We start from the raw sequence: 18,996 nt of genomic DNA on the forward strand, positions 1-18,996 counted from the left end.
TTGACATCCAGTCTGTGGCTCTCCATTTTTCTTTTTATGAGACAGAATCCATTCCCTTTGTTTGCATTTTTTAAAAAAAAAACCTGAGTATTTTGTTTCTGTATTTCATATCATGTTCATTGCTGGCATGAATTCTTCCTATTAACTAACTTTCAGTACCCCTAGCCAGAATAGCCAATGGTGAAGCATGCTATGAGTTGCAGTCCAAAAACATCTGAAAGGCTGCATAATTCCCATTCTTGAATGAAAACATATTAATTGAATTAAAACAATTAAAGCATGTGAGGTGGGTTTGAATAAAGTTGAAATTTGCACATATATGTACACTTTTATCTGCTGCTTCCATAGTAATCCAGTAATATAGGCATTCCAGATTGCAAAATCTATCCAGTCCATAGGAAAAGTCTACTGGGGTAGATTTTTCACACTTCCCTGTCTATGGCTTATATGCATCTTGAGGACATTGCATTTGAAGAGACATCAATAGCAGCGAACACTTTACTCCATACTAACAGCCCATTCAGTTGGAACTAAAACTGAGAAGCTTAGGAAATTTGTATCCAGCTAAGCTGTGATTCTGGTCTTAATTCTGAGGCTCTGCAGTGTTGCAGTATGTTGTGATCTACTTAATACAGCATCCATGTCCTATAGAAACATCTGTTTTGTAAGAGAAGAAGGGAAGGCTTTATGAGTTGCTACTGTAACTTGGCTCTTTTGAGAAGAATGACCATCGGAATAAATTATGGATCAAATGTAAAATTCTAAACACAGACATGGAAGAAGCATGTAGCTAAAGAGTAAAGGTTTAACCTCTGATATGATTACTTCCTTCAGATTTGCAGATGGATTCCTTCTTTACCATAATATATTTAAAGTTTTATTGAGGTGACCTGTGAATAGTCTGCTCCCTCCCCCCCTCCCCAATATATATCCCAATATACTTCTAGTACTTCAGTCACAGCACTGCAAATAAGCAATCCCAATAAGTTAGGAGGGAAAATCCATGAACATTATCTTTGAATTCCAGGAGATCCATGCACCGCTTTCACTGTTTTTAAAATGTAGACTTAAATAACATCAGCACTACTGTTTGACTGAGAATTGGATTTAACAAATTCATGGGGGGGGGGGGGGGGCATGACAGAGAGAACTCATTATACTCTGAGCTCAATGTCACAATTCAGTCCCTATCCACATCATGACATCATTGGGAACACCAAGGGTTGAAGGCCTTTTTTCTCCACTCCCTGCTTTTGTTCCTGCGAACTTTGTCTAGTGATGACAACATGTCTTTCTTGAAGCCCTTGATTCCTCTGTCCTGCCCTGTTCTCTTGAACATTTCAGCATCCCAGAAGCGAGGGACACAGAGAAACATTGTTCACCAAGCTGCCTGAGGGCTCTGTCACATGGAGGAGGCATGCGTCATTAAGACATGATTAAATCATGGTAAAAGCGTGATTGGTGGGAAAATTATCACATCCCCATGCACTTCTCCCATTTATGTCCTGTGTGTAAACTGTAATGGGCACATCATTACCCAGTGACAAGTCCATTATAGTTTATGCACAGGACACAAATGGAAGAAGTGCTCAGGGGTGTGATAATCTTCCCCCATATCACGCTATTACCATGATTTAATCACATATTAATGATGCTTGCTTCCTGTGTGAAAAAGTCCTGAGTCTTAAGTAAAAGTGCTCTGGAAATCTTAATCTCTGGACTCCTTCAAGATCTGCTGACATGGGTGGTAGCGAGAAGGCAATGGTGGTTTCTTTGAGAACTGGAATCAAGGCATCCTCTCCTCCTCCCCCCATTTCCTCATAAGTGGGAAAAAGGTAACTATAGTGGCAGGAACTGTGATAGCACTTGAAAAAGCAATATGGATCAGATCTGGGGGCTCTGCTAACAATCATTTCACGGACCAACCCCTAGGTTTGCCATTACAAGTCATACATTGAACTTCAAAAGTCCTAAGGATAGCATCCAAACCAATGGATTCAGAGTACAAGAAAGACTAAAAATTAGTAAGAGCTCTTTTGACAGTGAAATGAACTACATAAGGTGATGAACTCTCCATTGTCTGTCAGGCATGATTTAGCTGTGGATTTCTGCACTGGCAGGTTGGACTACATGACCTTTGGTGATCATTTCCAAATCTACAGTTCTATATTTCCATGATTCTATAATCAGAAGTGTGGCTGTAATAACCTCAATACGTATGCAAATTAGTAGAGCATTGCAGTGCAATCCTACATATGACTGCCCAGAAGTATCTGTAATTCAATGGGACTAGGAAAATATGTACAGGACTGCAGCCTAACTATATTATAAATCCACAAGAACTCTAACAGAAGAAAGGTTAAACATGCAAAGAGAATTCTCCATTTCCCCTTGTCTATAGCCCAAAGTCGTGTGTATGTGTGTGTGTGATACAGCCAAGAAATGAGATTTAAAAACTGAATCAATGGTGAAGTTGTTGTGATAGTGTGTCTCATTTCCAGCCTATAGTGACCCTAAGCTGAACCTATCACAGGGTTTTCTTGGCAAGCTTTCCTCAGAGTTTGAGCAGGCCTCATCTTAAATAAGTTCTTTAAAGCAGGAAGAATTCCACCCACACTTGACACTTCCATTTATCCAAGACTCCTGGAAAGTTGGGAGGGGGACCTCAAAATATCTTTCCTTGTCTGTCTGGGGGCTTTATCATGTGAGTCTAGAAGAGCAGACTTTTAACAGGATAAAATTACGTTAGCCAGTAATTATCACACACAGTTGTGCCTGTCTGCTGCTGCCTTGAATTGCATTCATCACTATAATGCACCTTTTCATTGATGGGCAAAACCCATCAATAATCTCTCCATCTCACTCCTTTTCCATTACTGCTTCTGTGTGATAGATCCCTTCTGCTGTAGTTTTGTTTCTCAGGCAGTCATGTGGCATGAGTGGTTCTGCCCCTCTCCACTTCCCCCTTCCCAAAGTTGGCTGCTCCTGAAAGACAGCATTGGGCAATGCAGAAAACAGATCATGCAGCCATGGATTGCCAAAATGCTATCAGAGGGAAAGTGTGATAAGAAATTATGCCATACCAAGTATACTTCTCTTAAACCAGTGTGATTGTGGCAGGACAGCAGGCTGGTGAGATAAGGTCCTTAGAAATTCTGCAGCTTAATGATGTGGCATAGTTTGGAAAAAGATAGTATTGCAAGCTCTGGGATAAATATTCAAAGTGTCTTTTATTTATCTTTTTACAAGGCAGAACACATTAAAAGCTGCACACTAAAACAGGACAGAATGGCTCCTTTTCACATTATAGATCATGTATCTAGGGGAAAGAGCAAAAGACTGATTGATTTCTTCAAGGTAAATTCTGCCAGCCTGAGGAGCTATATTTTAATTATAACATGCAATATCACAGTTTGCATTCATTAACACAATAACCAATATGCTTAGGACAGTTTCACTTCCATGCTTTCTTGGGCTATTCACTCTGGAGGGACTTTGCTTTCATGCAGAACGGTGGCATCTAGCAGTTGCACTGGTCAGCCTGAAGAGAGTTAGTGGGCAGATGGTCCAGTCCTGAAGCAGAGAGTAATGTTGCATAATGGCCATCTGGCCCCTTCCTGTTCTTTTTATGAGGCTATGAAGTAAATTGCTCAAGAAACAGAGCTTGATGTCCCAAAACTGAAAGCTGCAGAGTCAACACTTCAGCTCTCAGAACAGAGCATACAAAGTCACAAATAATGGCACAGGGACATAGCACTCATGTTAAAGCAGTCACAAAACTTAGTGCCCAAAATGTTTGTTTGTTTGTCTGTTACTATCTGTATAAGAAAATGCCATATGGTCCTTTAGGTAGAGATACAATGAAAAGTTTTAGCTTAGTATTAAGCTTAGAAATACATATATTCCTTTCAGTGATGTGCCATTTAATAAGCACCAGTGAATTCATCCACTCATTCACCCAGGGGTTCTCCATGAGGTGCCTCCTGACAGACAATTTCCTTGACACCTGTTGAGTTCCATGTTCGAATCTAATTTGGGTGTTTGGCTATGAAAGCTGGACAATGAAGAAAAAATCTAATGAGAAGAACAGCTCATTTGAAATGTGGTTCTGGAGAAAGGTTCTGTGGAAATCATAGACCATCAAACATACAAATTAAAGAGTTTGAGAGCAAATCAAATCTGAAATCTCACTAGATGCCAAAATGGCTAAAACTGAGCCTGTCATACTTTAGACACAGGAGACAAGATGGCTAAGTGGAAAAGTCCTACATTCCTTCAGCATTGCTATAACTCAATGGCCAGAGGCACAATGATTATAACAGTGCTGAGTCTCTTGAGGGACCCTGGCAGATCTCCACACTGAAGTCATTATTTTGTATCTGGCTGTGGGAATGTAGCCAGACATTTCTCTGATACTGCCTGCTTGCTGTGAAACACAGAATGGTCATGTGGGGCAGTTTCATGGGCATCACAGTAAGGAGGGGGGACTTTGGGCTCTTCAAAGATATGAATATTTACTCCTGTGCAAACATCCATATCTGTAAGGGACAAGATAAGAGATCTTTTATATATTACTCATAGTGTAATATCTCAGAGGACATCAACAAAGCATCTCAGTGTGAAATGGCTACAGAAATTGACCTCACACTGAGAGACAAATGATAGTTGGAATCATCCTATCTTCAAGCTTTGGTTTATTTTGGTAATAGCACATAGAGAAGAATAATGTCTGGCTCAGTCTCTTGAGAATCTCTAGACACAAGATGGAAAAATAAATCACTTATACGTGCACCCAATACTTACATACATTAGTTTGTTAGAGATCTGTAACTAACTGATGCTCATATGTTTTTGAACTAGAATTTCTGTCATCTTAAACACATAAAAACATTAACATATATAGTTTGGTACTCTGGGGGGATGTTCCCACTAGGTGAAACCCCGCGTTCTGAATCGAATCCAAGGAGTGGCGTTCCTATTAGGATCCGATTTAAACCTAGAACGGTTCTAGAGCAACCCGCAATCGTCCCCACTACAAATCGAATTGTAGAGCGGAATAAAATTTTGAATCGAGTTTTCCTCATTTAACGCGTGTTAAAAAAACACTAGGGTCCGACCTACGTTTTTCCATTGATTCGATTTAGGAACCGGAGCATTTAAATAGGAACGACAGCCTTTGAAATCGCGTTAGATGAATGGGAGGAGCGGAGTGCGATGGGGCTGTCCTTGGGGGAGTTGCCCTTTCTGTCCCCATCCATCTGGCTGTCGCCATTTTTGCTTCTCTCACCCCTTTGTCCGCTGTGGTCTTTCAATAAGAGATAAGGATTATTTTTATTTTTTATTTTAATGGTTTACAGGCGCTTAATCTCTTCAGCGCTTTAAACACCTGAAGTCCCAGCTGCTCAAGGCTTCCCCCGGTGGATTGCAACCTCCCCTCTGTGTGGGGAGAGCCCATTTCTAACGGAGGAGAGGCAGGGAAGGGATGGCTCCTCGCGAGGAGACATCTGATCTCGCCCAGGCAGGGAAGAGCTCTAATCAATGGGGGGGGGGGGGATAGAGCCTTTCTCTCTCCCTTTCTCAAATGGAATCTGCCTTCTCCTCCAACCCTGGAAAGAGAATCTTTGGGAAGAGTGCTCCCTCCCTGCTTTTCCAGCAGCCTCCTTCATTGATCTCTGTGCTCTCTGAAGGGATTCTCCCATAGTTCCTCTGGAAAGAGCTTCGCTTTGCCAGAAGCCTCTCCCATTGATCTCTGTGCTCTCTGAAGGGATTCTCCCTGGCTGTCTTGGGAGACAGGATGCTGCCCTCCAAAACCTATCCCATAGTTCCTCTGGAAAGAGCTTCGCTTTGCCAGAAGCCTCTCCCATTGATCTCTGTGCTCTCTGAAGGGATTCTCCCTGGCTGTCAATGAAATGGAAACGATGCCAAAAGATAAATCGCTTCCAAATATTCTGGATTAACGTTACGTCATTCTGACGTACTATTGATTGACAGCTCCAAATAAGGTATGGAGGAGAAGAATCGATTTATTTAAACACCGAATTCATGCCAAGTAGGAACGCTTGCAGGTAAAAACTTCAATTTAAAAAACCAGATGGGAACGAAGAATAAAAGCGATTCGGAACGCGGGATAAGACCAGGGTTATTTTGAATCGGATCTATTAAAAACGTTGTATTTTAAATAGTTTCAAATCTTAAGTGAGAACACCCTCATGGTTAAATATATAGGCAACAGTGATACAATATACCAACAAAGAATTCAGGGACTTAAACACTGCCTGCTTTGAAGAGGCTATCTTCCATTCTTTGAAAGCAACATCATGAAACTCCTAGATTTACTGAAGAAAGTATTCTCTAAACACACACAAAAAGAGGTGGTAGAAATTGAGACACTAATGCAACTTTTGTGGTCAATTTCCATCCATTACCTCCTTATAAATTATCAACACCATCATCAAACCACCACCTTTTACCTTTTACCACTTGGCAGTCTAAGCAAGCTATCCCTTGAGAGATAATTCACCATGTCTTTCAAAACCTATTAATAAGCTTTCTACAATTGCTTTTGTCATCCATCTACTCAAAAAAAGCTGCTGAAGAGAACTGATATAAATATATAAACTGGAAATCCTAGATCATATCCAAGTATTATATAATGTGTGCACATGTGTGCACCTGCATGAAACAACCACAGGTGGCATTAAACAAAACATGACAAGAAATTCTACCAACATCCTAGCTGTGATTGAATGCCAGCAACACAGATGCAACATGCAATATGTGGGGAAAACCACCACTGATCTTTTCACCAGATTCATGAATCCTAAATCAGCAAACATCAGCCTTTCCAACATGACTATAATTCCATTAGAGAAATATCAAGATCCAACTGTGCCCGAGAATGAATAGATTACCAGGCTATACTCTTATAGTGCTGCTATTCCACTTTAACTGCTCTCGCTGCCTCCTGTTACATTCTGGGATTTGAAGTTTAGAGATGGGCATTTAGAATTCTCAGCCAGAGCTTTTAGTCCTCACTGAACTACAAACCTCAGAATGCAACAGGAGGCAGCCAGAGCAGTAAAAGTGGAATCTATAAAAGTGTAGTCAAGTAATGTGGTGAAAGCTTTCGTAGACTTAAATCTACTTCATCAGATGCATTTATTTCACTCCATTCACAAGACCCCTTTGCATATAACTGATATAATTATAGATTCTGAATTCTATAAATGCCACTAGATCCTATTTATCCCTTCCATTCCAATACATATAATTGGGGAAGCCAGAAGCCAAAACGTTTTATGCTTTTTGTAAACACCTGTTTTTAATCATTTGTATTGAATCAATTACATCAACTTCATTTTTATGGTATCCTTCTGGGAGTCAGATTCCACCTAAAAACAATACTGTCCTGTTGCCTCTTTCAACCAAATATATTGACATGCATCTAATATTCTTTAGATAAATCATGCATCTACAAATAGCACATCTTTTCAGATTACTCTTTCCAAATTAATCAGGGTTTTGCTAGCGAGAATAACAAAATGCTGCATCCATCGGTCTGAAAAATTTTTCCCCTGCAGAGAGTGACTCAGAGGTTCTGTTCTGGGCTCAAAAGCTTCACTAAGACAATCCTATACACACACTTGCATTATGTTAATAGGGAATAAACCCCATTATACTGTTAAATAGTCATGTACAGTATTGCCCTTTAGAGCCTAATTCAGGGTGGGAATCATACAAAGGACTAAGCCTTTATTTGTGGCCTCCACAGTCTCCCCAGAGAATATGAGCAAAAATAAATAAATAAAAAATCCCTGTTTTAAACAGATTTTCTTTTGCAGCTGTACCCTGGCACTGAATTTTGGCAGGAAAATTACAGCACTGGCAACAGTGCCCAGAAATGCTGTGCTGGGAATCAACTCCAAGATAGTCTCCTGTTTCCATTCACCATTTTCAGTCTTTCACCCACCATGTCCTCTGAAACCAAACCAAGCTCGCCTCCCCTCTGTTTTTATTCCATTTATCTGCCATTTAGGGCATCAGTTCAAGTAGAGTTGTTGTTATTGTGTGCCTGCAAGTCAAGTTGTTGTTGTTGTTGGTGGTGGTGGTGGTGGTGGTGGTGTTGTTTTAGACTTATGGTGACACTAAGGCAAATATATCTCAGGGATTTCTGAGGCTGAGAGTATGTGACTTGCCCAAGGTTACCCAGTAGGTTTCCATGGCTGACCTGGGAATCAAACCCTGATCTCCAGAGTTGTAGTCCGACACTATACCATGCTGGCTTTCCCAGCTAGAGTAGATCCACACAATCAATGGGAACATGAACTTGATTCAGTGGGCCACTTCTAGTTGGGATTAGCTGTTGGATTTAGGGCACTGTGCCTCAAATGTAATTATTCTGTAAAGACTTTTTAAAATGAATTTTTTCCTATCTCCACTGACAGCATAAGCCCCAAAAATGTAAGCTCTTTTATTAGAAAAAGGTATATGTAACTGCTTAACTCTCTCAAATAAAGATACTTAACTCTGACAAAATCAGAGGAATGCTGTTGCTTCCATTTTTGCAAACTTCTTAGAAATATCTGTTTACACATGAGGAACAGAAACATGGATTAGGCAGACCTTTACTGAAATCAAGCAGAGAAATGGAATGAACCTGATAGTGACTCTTTGCTCCACACAAATTGTCATGTGAATTAATCGGCATTAAGTGCATTCAAAAGGCTAATTCAGCACCCTAACTATAATTCCATGTTGCTAAATTGGCACATGTTGCAGGCCCCTTCCCCTTGAACTTAAAATGCAGCCCTGCACCAGGTCTCCTTGCAAATTTGTTTAACAACAGGAATGGAAAAACTGTGTAATTAAATTCAACTTATCTGCTTCAGAACATTTCCTGATTTATTAGTGCCACATTAACACTGGCTAAGAAAGATATGTTATGAGACTTGAGAGCTATTTAAAGCAAAAGAAGAATCCTTTTCGAGCATTTCACTAACAATGTGATAGATATATATACCATACTGCTGACTTCTTTTTAATCACCTGCCAGAATGCACTGGCACATTGAAGGATGATATTTCATAAAAGAAAGACTGTGATTTCAAAACTATTAGAAATCCCTCAAGCCCACAAATAATACAAGCAGAGGAGTGAAGAAAAATTTAAGCTCATAGAAGCAAAGCCCATCTTTACAATTCATTTAATCATGAAAATCTCTATCTTCATCTTCCTGTGTTTATTACACAATGCAACAGTGGTGTCACTAGGGAATGAAAGGAGTGTGGACTGCACCGGGTGATACCTCAGAAGAGGGCGACACCCCTCGTCCCCCCTCTGCAGGGTGAGAAGGAGCAAGTGCACCCTCCCAGCTTTGCCAAGGGAGTGGTTTCCTGTTCAAGAGGAAGCTGCCACCACAGCAAAGGAGAAGGCTGATTGTGTGCTCTCCATCCCCTACCGCTGACTCACTTGGGTTTGAAGCCACTACCACCTTCCAGCAGCCCACACACACAATGGGTGACACCAGGCCTTGGGATGCCACTGCAGTACAAACACAAATCTAGAAATGTTTTTTTTAAAAAAAAAGGTTTAGTCAAAATGAACTAAAGACCATGGCTTTTGAACATACCAGCTAACATATTCAAGTATTCATTACTCACCTGATTCCAGTCATACAAGAAGGCAAAGCAGGACTAAGCTGAGAGGTCTTGGTCTAGCCATTATGTCATTTCTACCACATGCGTGCATTTGGGCAAAAGTCTGAAAGGCAAAATCTGATCTGTATGGATAGGCATCTTGTGCAATTTAGAACCTGGTATCACAGAAAGCCATTGTGGTGTAGTGGTTTGAGCATTGAACAATGACTCTGGAGAACAGGGTTGAAATCTCTGCTTGGCCATGAAACCCACTGGGTGACCCTGGGCAAGTCACACCCTCTCAGCTTCAGAGGACAGCAATAGCAAACCCCCTCTGAAGAAATTTGCCAAGAAAACCCCATGACAGGTCACCTTAGGGTTGCCGTAAGTTGGAAATGACTTGAACATACACAGCAACAAATCCCACTGCACACAGGATTTGTACAGGAAGCACCCCATTTTAAAATAGTACATGAAAGAGACAAGCGAGAAGATGGTAGTAAATTATGGCCCCATTCCTCCTCATTCCCAATTGGAATTATACTGTATGAGTAATGAATGCCAAAGTAGGACTTGCTTAAAACATGACAATTCTCTACACCGAAATACACTTCCATGTAAGAAATGCCATGCAAAGCAAATTATCTTCTCCTGGCACATCCTTTGGGAAGCCACAGTCTTTTGCATGAGTGAAAACACATATGAAAATACAGTGACTTTCCATACATGATGTCTTTGGATACAGCTACACTGTAAAAATAATGCTGTTTGACACCACTTTAAGTGCTACAGATACAGCCTATGGAATCCTGGGATTCTGCTTTCTCTGGTAGAGAGTGCTGGTGCCTATAAATCCCAGGATTTGGTTGGATGGAGCCATGGCAGTTAAAGGGGTGTCAAACTGCATTGTTTCTACAGTAGATGTGCCCTGTGTTCTATAGCTTCTCAGGTAATGGTGCCCTACATTGCCTGTCACCACCTCAGCTTAAACATATGGAGTTCAGCTAAAACAATACATGAAGAGACTTTAGCTCTACAAAAAGAAGCTCCAATTTCTCTGATCATACATGATACCTGTCCTGGTATTATTACTTTCATTTTCACTTTATAAGAATGCAAATATTCTTTGTCTGTTCAATTTTTCTTAGAGGATTCTTAGCAACTTAAGTAGTGAAAAAGTGAATGCAGTGGACAAACACTCCATGTACTTTCGTGTTGCTGTTTAGGTTTACAGTTTTCATGCACTGCTGTCGCTATAAAAGGTTTCTTTAATGACTCCTGAAGGTTTGTTTCAGTCAGAGTTATGCATTTTGGGACAATGAACATGTTTAGCTTGGTTTGTTTCAATTAATTATGAAATACATTCAAACTAAGAAATTAGATCTATGTAATTTTCAGTCAAGAAAAACTGTCATCTTTAATAAGTACTGTCAAAAGCAACTGTGTAGGATAGTTGGAAGTAAGAGAGTTGGTTTTTTTAAAAAATGAGTAAGTTGCCATCCTGAATCATTAGTTTAGGGTGAGGAATTTTTAAACACTACAACAGTGATATGAGATGACATGACTCGCTTGGAAAAAAAATGATAATGCATGGTAAAATTGAAAACACAGAAAAAGACTGTATTAATTGACTCAATCAAGGAAGCCACAGACCTGAATTTGCAAGAAATGAACAGGACTTTTAATAACAGAGAAGTCTGGAGATCTCTGCCAAGTCAGTGTAATACAGTGGTCTAAGCTTTTGACTGTGGAGCTGTTCAGAGAGGCCAAAAGGCCTGTGACCCCCTCCACTCCCCACTGACTTCCATTGTCCTGTTTAGATGATGCAGGCCAATACCCCTGGGCTGGGATCAGGCAGACTGGACAACAATCCAGTTAACCCAGTCCAATCCCAGCTCAAAGGGGCCTTAACCTGGGTCAAACGCTGTACTGTTTGCTGCAGATTTTCCAGGAAACTCCATGGCAACATCTACCTTCTTTCACCATCGCCTCTACTGCAAAGACCACTGTTGCATCCTCAGATATAGAAAGGAGGCACCTAGCCATGTGACAAATGTCTTCTCAATAGAGGTGATAGCACAGGAAGGTAAGGGGTGCATGGCAGTAACGTGTCCATGACACAATGGCCGGTGGGCATTGAAATGCCCATTTGTCCCCACACCAGCTCAGGGATGTACCCAGGTTAGGATAGCATGGGCTTGACCAGTGCTATCCTGGCCAGTTTTCTCAGCCCCTAAAACTCTGGGAGACTAGGCTTCAAATTCCTGCGTGGCAACTCACCTTCTCTCACCCTCATAGGAAGGCAGTAACAAACCCAAACAAATAATGCCAAGAAAACACTATCATAGGTTTGCCTTAGAATTGCCATCAGTCAGAAATCACTTGAAGGTGCTCAACAAAGAAGGTCTCTCATTCATATAACAGCAGCGTGAAATTTCCCTTCTAATATACCTGCTTGAATCTGCTAATCCATGAATAGGTTCTATGAATTCCTATATGGGTAACTTTATAAACAAGTTGTTGAGTCCAACGATGTCTGTTAAAATACCAATTATACCTCCACATATTTATCACAATTCAAATTTATCCATGGTTGTTTGGCACAGAAAACAGCATTTTCTGCACAGAATAGTTCATTTCCGCTGCAGAAAATTATATAAGTGGAAATATATTCTGTGCAAAATTGGTACCTGGTTGTTTAGACCAAAAACCAACATTTTCTGCCCAGAAAACAGGAAATGTGGTTACCTGTGCAAAAATGTTTTTAATTGTCATATTTTATATTTTACTGTTGTTAACCGCCCGGATTGGTTTGCCAGAGGGCGTTATACAAATTATTATTATTATTATTATTATTATTATTATTATTATTATTATGTTTTCTGTACTAAATACAAAATATGAATTTTGTGCAGAATAAGTCCCAAACGGCAAACAGTTATTGGAAACTGTACAGCTTTCAGAAACTTTCTCACAGATGGAAGAAAATTGCTAAAATTACTTATTGCTGCCTTCAAGAAGAAAATTAGCAAAGAACTGCATCCCATTGCAGCAGTCTTGGGAAGACCTTTTAGAGAGGGACATGTGCTAAGTTCAGCAGCATGCAGGCTTGTGCCCAGTATGCTCTGAAATAAATGTTTGGCCTGTTTGCTCCCAAGTATCTTCTCTCCATTGCAAAATGGTTACCAGGTTCACATAGTGCATTTTCAAAACAAAACAAAACCCCACAACTTTATATGGCAATAGTCAGGTTTCCAGCAATTATGTGGATATATAGGGATAATCTGGTATCATTACAGGGAATGGCATGTGACTCCTTTATTGTACCAAATGCATGGGCTGTTATTAATATCTGTGCCCAATGGTAAGTACTGGTTTTGACCTTGTTGTTATGAGCCTTCAAGTTGTTTCCAATTATGGTGACCCTAAGGCAAACCTATAATTGGGTTTTCTTGGCAGGTTTCTTCAAAGGGAGGTTTGCCATTGCCATCCTCTAAGGCTGAGAGTGTGTGACTTGCCCAAGATCACCCAGTGGGTTTACATGACAGAACAGGGATTTTAACCTGGTCTCCAGAGTCATAGTCCAATGCTCTAACTGCTATACAACGCTGGCTCACAAAACTTTTGTAGGTTTCGATCTACAAAGCTCTAAATAGCCAAAAAGCAGACTGCCTGAAAGAAGACCTCTCTTCATATAATCCTGTCTGACAACAGACATCTTGTCATCTGTCTCTGGGAGTTACAAGGCTGCTATTACATCACCATGTCTGATATAGACTGGCCCAGTTCCCAAAGGGGTGTGTGGTAGGTTTGCACATTTCTCAATCAGACTGTTAATGCACATTAACATCAAGACAGAGGGCCAGGTGGCTATTCAGTGTTTTTGCCAGACATATTAACTCAAGTAGAAAAACGCAACCAGAACAGTCACCAACAACTGTTGGTATTTGTTTTTTTCAGGTTCAACTATAAACATACATCACTTGTAACTCCAACCATGGGGAACAGAAACAATCCAGAGAGGGAGGGAGATGATGGTGCTGAATAATGAATGTCTGCTTGGTTCACTCATGAAGGGTGTGTGTAAACATTGTTTTGTTTTATCTAGATGAAGTAAGCAAGACAAAGGAAATTATTGCATGAGAAATCTGTGCGGAGATAGACGTGGGTTGTAACCATTACTGACGGATCTTATTGCAGTGCCCCATGCCCAGGCTGTAGGCAGCCCATATCCAACCCAGGCTTCTCCAGCAGCTTTTCATGAATGGGATTTTCCCATTCTTGAAAAGCTGCCAGATAAATCCAGCTTGAATACGGGCTGCCTAGTGCCTGGGCATGGAGAGGTGCAATAAGATCCGTCAGTGATGGTTACAACCCACGTCTTTCTCAGCACAGATTTTGTGTGCAATAATCACCAAAGGTGTTTTTTTTAAAAAAAAATCTGAATATAAACTGTTGCAAAACAGTAAATTCTTAGAGAAGTATAGAAGGAAAATGTGCAGAATTTTACAACTAGTTTTTGTTTAAAGAGGATTTTCTGCAGTGGTGGTGGTGGTGGTGGTGGTACTTCTCCTGCTGTTATGGTTGCCACCTTCATCTTGATTTACATCCTACTGCTTTCCCCAAAACTGGAATTCAAGGCTGCTTACAAATTTTAGCAAAGACAGCACTGAATAAATGTACAAAAGATTACCATTCAAACCTAATTAAATTGTCAATAACATAAAAACAACTTAAAAACTAAACAGTTAAAAATAAAAAGAAGTAATTTAAAAGCAGTTCTTTACAAATGTCTTTATAAATACCTCGTTTTTGAAAATTGGTTGGAATTTAAAAAAAAAAAGTCTTTGCAACAGAAGGACAGTAAGGAACCTAGGAGCAGGAGCTGAGGAGCCCACCAAACATGCCTGTGAAAATGGTAGGACTGTAAAAATGGTGTCTCCTGAAGACCTGAGCCTGTGTAGGCTCATAGGGGAATATAGTACCAGTCACATAACTAGACCTAGATCCCGCTATGATCCTAAGCCAGGCTATTATAGAGGCTCTTCCCTCCATAACTGTCATCCTTTGGCCTGGGAGGGAGTGAATAGGCTGGCCCAGCTCCATCAGGGCTAGACTGGAGGCTCCTCCCTCCATAACTGTCATCCTTCAGCCTGGGAGGGAGTGAATAGACTGGCCCAACTCCACCAACGCTAGCCTGAGGATAGAAGCTCCCCTCTCCATAACTGTCATCCTTCGGCCTGGGAGGGAGTGAATAGGCTGGCCCAGCTCCACCAGGGCTAGCTTGAAGATGAAGAGCCCTCCCTCTAGTCCATCTGCCTTGGTCCAGGTATCAGAGAGAGAGAAGAACCGCTGGACTTCATCCCCTTCCCCACCACCATTCCCTTCTCCTTTTGTGTCACATCTTTTAGATTGTAAGCCTGAGGGCAGGGAACTGTCTTATTAAAAATAATAATTGTAAGCCACTCTGAAAGCCATTAGGGCTGAAGGGCAGGGTATAAATAACATTAATAATAATAATAATAATAATAATAATAATAATAATAATAAATATTACCAAACCATGACCCTGTAGGTTCTCTTCACCACTACAATTCTGGAGTTGAGTCACTGGAATTCCAGCAATGGCAAAATTTCATCACAGATCTATTCATAAGGGATGAGCTGAAGAAAAAAAAATCTTCCCAGGGTGGAGGAAGGTAAACATGTTGCTGTTCTACATGCTTCAAAAAATTGTCATCATAGGCCTTGTTATATTTTTGGTGAAGCCAATAGGGAAATGAAGGAAAGATTATACTGAGTATTCCAGAAGTTACTCCCTCCACACAAAGGAAGAGGGTTCATTAACTTCAGCAACACATCATTACTCTCATTTTGCAAATGGTCTGCCAATTTGCTTGTTCAAAGCCCTTTTGTTAATCTGAATGAAAAATACAGCATAAAAGCAAAAACCTTTGCTGCAACCAGAGAATAGCAATGAACTATGGATTGTGAAACAACAGTTCCACCACAGCTTTTAGACTGCAAGGAAAATTTGTACATTATTAGGCAAGTCTGCTTCAACCAACTGTCATTTCCAGTTAGAATATCGAGACAATACACACAGTTAAGCAATTTCCTTGAAAACTACAGGGTGAACAGTTTTAGGTTTAGTACAATAACATCCAAACCCCACAAAACTATGATACCTTTAATCAGCTAACTAAAATGCAAAAATACTTAATGCAAGTTTCAGAAGCTCCACTTGTTACCTCAGGCAAGCATGTTAAGAATCATATAGGAGGGAAAAAATTATAAAATGATGATGCTAGTCACAGGCTTGCATTTTCTCAAGGCATTGTTAGTGTTCTTTGTATGTATCTCTATGCAAGTAGGCCCCTTTTCCTTCTGGCCATGTGGCACTGGGAACATAACATTCCTAAGTCCAGGAGTTAAAATTTGGATTCCATTAGCAATAAAAAATGTTATCTCCTGGACTTTGGAATGCTTTGTTGATTTTAATAAAACTTGGCTTTTGTAAAACTAAAAAGTTTTCAGTTTAGTGTTTTATGTCATGGATAGGCATAAAATCCAACATGTAAAACAAGTTAGGTATAACTGATAATTTCATAGAAGAAATTCTTCTCAAATATAGTGAAAGGGCTACACTTTTAGTATATACTTTCTATGGTCCATTGCCATCTATCTATAAAAAGTTAATTAATGAGCTTTAATAAAATAATAGCTGCTTGGGAAAATGCTTGTTAATGGGTCATGTAATCCAGTTACATTCATAATAGGAGGTGTAATTAAATGTTTGAAGAGTCATTAGAGATGTTGCCTCTTACTGGTTCATCTGATTTACAGCAAAACACTAAAAAGGAGCATTTTGAGAAAGTTACTTTGTGCTTCATTTTAATGTGGTTTGAAACAAATAGCTACAAATTAAAGGAGATATGCTTTCCTCCCTGGGTGATCACAGCTTTCCGCCTGAATTGTATTGGTCCTGAAATGGGTCATTTGTTGTGTAATTTAAAGTCTTTCTGGGCAACATTTGTTCAGAAGAGGGGGTTCCTTTGCTTTCCTCTGAGGCTGAGAGAATGTGATTTGCCCAAGACCATCTAGTGGGTTTCCATGGCTGAGCAGGGAATCAAACCCTGATCTCTAGAGTTTCAGTCTAACACTCAAAACACTACGCCACCCTCGATCCAGCTAAAGATTTATCAAGCAGGCAGCCAAAACCAGAAACTTACACTAAAATCACACCCCTGATATTTGTTCGTCCAGCAAAGGTGGTGTGTGAACCAAAGATGTTTCATACATCTAGTTTGACAACTAGGGGTATCAAAGACATGAACATTTAGTTTCCATATCTGTGTCTCTGTATGTAGTACCCATCATTTCATATGCTGATCTCATAACAAAATAGTAACAGGAGCACTGAAAACCAATAATATTATCAGCAATGGTCAGTTGTAATGGGACCTCAAGATTTCAGTGGACAGGTAATCATCATTGTCCCAATTTGTTTGTCATCTACTTACTTGGTGGATAGTGTGCACTGATAACCTTTCACAGCCTAATAAATAACCCATTGTTACACGATAGATTGGTTAGTGTAAAAAATACTCCCTGAATCCAAAAGTTTGGAAACTATTAGCAAAGTTGGTGTGAATGATAATGATGAAAATTCATTCCATTTTAGAGATTTGTAAGATATTCTTTTTGGGAGCAGTATATTTCTGCCAGGCTACACCAAACTCACTCCAGCTCCAAATAAATTGTTGGATCCGTATCATTTTCTTCCACTCTGATTTATTACATTTTCCCATTTGTGACATCTACTGGTCAAAATATGCTACTACATTCTGAATTTTAAAAATCAGATTATAATTACATCAGTGCTACTCAAAGTGGTGGTCCCTGCCAGTCCCTGGTGGCGACTTTCCAGGAAAGAAGGAAAACAGTTGTCAATAGATACACATATGGTGCTGGTATCTGGCACATTAGGAAAATAATAATAATTACCATTCCTCATATCACGTAGCTTGAGAAGCACTGATGTAGATAATACAAGTCAGAATATATAGGTGAGACAGTTAATTTCATAATTCATTTTGGCAATGAATTGTTTGTATAAGAATAACATGACTTTACTCATGTATATTTTCCAAAATAGGTCAACATACATATACAGTCATCCCTCCATATTTGCGGCTTTGATATTTGCGGATTTGATTATTCACGGATTTCATTAATATGTTCTCTCTATGACTGTCTAGGTCCTCCAGTGCAACTCTGTGGTCAACTTTAACTAAAAGTTGCACTGAAAGACCATTTCTAGCTACTCCAGTGCCATTCTATGGTCAGTGTATGTTGGACATTGACCACAGAGTTGCACTGGAGGACCTAGAGATTCCTAGAGAGGTGTCCTCCGGTAAAAACATGGTGTTTTTGTTATTTGCGGTTTTTCCATATTCACGGGGGGCTTGTTCCCCTAACCCTAGAGAATATGGAGGGACAACTGTATATCCAAGCACAGTTCTATCAGCAGAAAGGAAATAAACACAGAGTTTGACTTGTATTACTTCATTCTTTTAATATACACCATGAGAGGAACATGATGATATTATAAGTGCTGCTTGAACAAATTATTTTAAGAATCCAGTATTTTCAATTACTATTTTATCCTCTGCGGTTAACACACCATTTCCATGCAATACTAACATTTCTAAATCAAGTATTTCTTTCCTTAATTTAAAGATCAGATGATCCTAACAACAAAGCTTTTCCTTTACAAAGTATACATCTCCTTAAAATTAAGCCACTAATATATCAAAATAAACTCAATCAACCATGATGCTTTAACAAGATGCTTTAATACATGGTACCAGTGATTAGGCTTTTAAACATGTGCCTATCACTCATATGTTTTGAATATGACAACCATTTTTCTACATGCTTACAAACCAAAATCTGTATTAATGGTGGGCACACCAGTATCTGGGTTTTTCTTCTTCTTCTGTTGCAATATTGTCAAATACGTACTTCACAATGTTTTTGCACTGATTGACAGCATTGGTGGCAGTTTGCATCTGCTTCTAGTTGAGGAACATTTTGTACCCTTGTGCATTAATAGCTAGCTTCTGAAGAGCTTTTACTTGCTCCAACTTCTCCCGAGTGACCATCTGTCATTGCTGTTTTTCCCTTTGTTTTTCATGCTTCTGGATTTGCTGGCAACAGTTCCATTCCGTCTCCGGTGAAAGTTTCATCTTTGGCTCTAGTTTTTGTATCTCTCATGCTCATGTCATTTTTATTATTAATATTATTATTTGCTTACCCTTGTGGCTGAAGAAGCCTCCTCAACATTTCCATCTATCTC

This window comes from Sceloporus occidentalis, unplaced genomic scaffold (genome assembly GCF_023333645.1).
Source record: "Sceloporus occidentalis isolate IW3139 unplaced genomic scaffold, rSceOcc1.0.p SCAF_3, whole genome shotgun sequence".
In the NCBI taxonomy this organism is placed as follows: domain Eukaryota; kingdom Metazoa; phylum Chordata; class Lepidosauria; order Squamata; family Phrynosomatidae; genus Sceloporus; species Sceloporus occidentalis.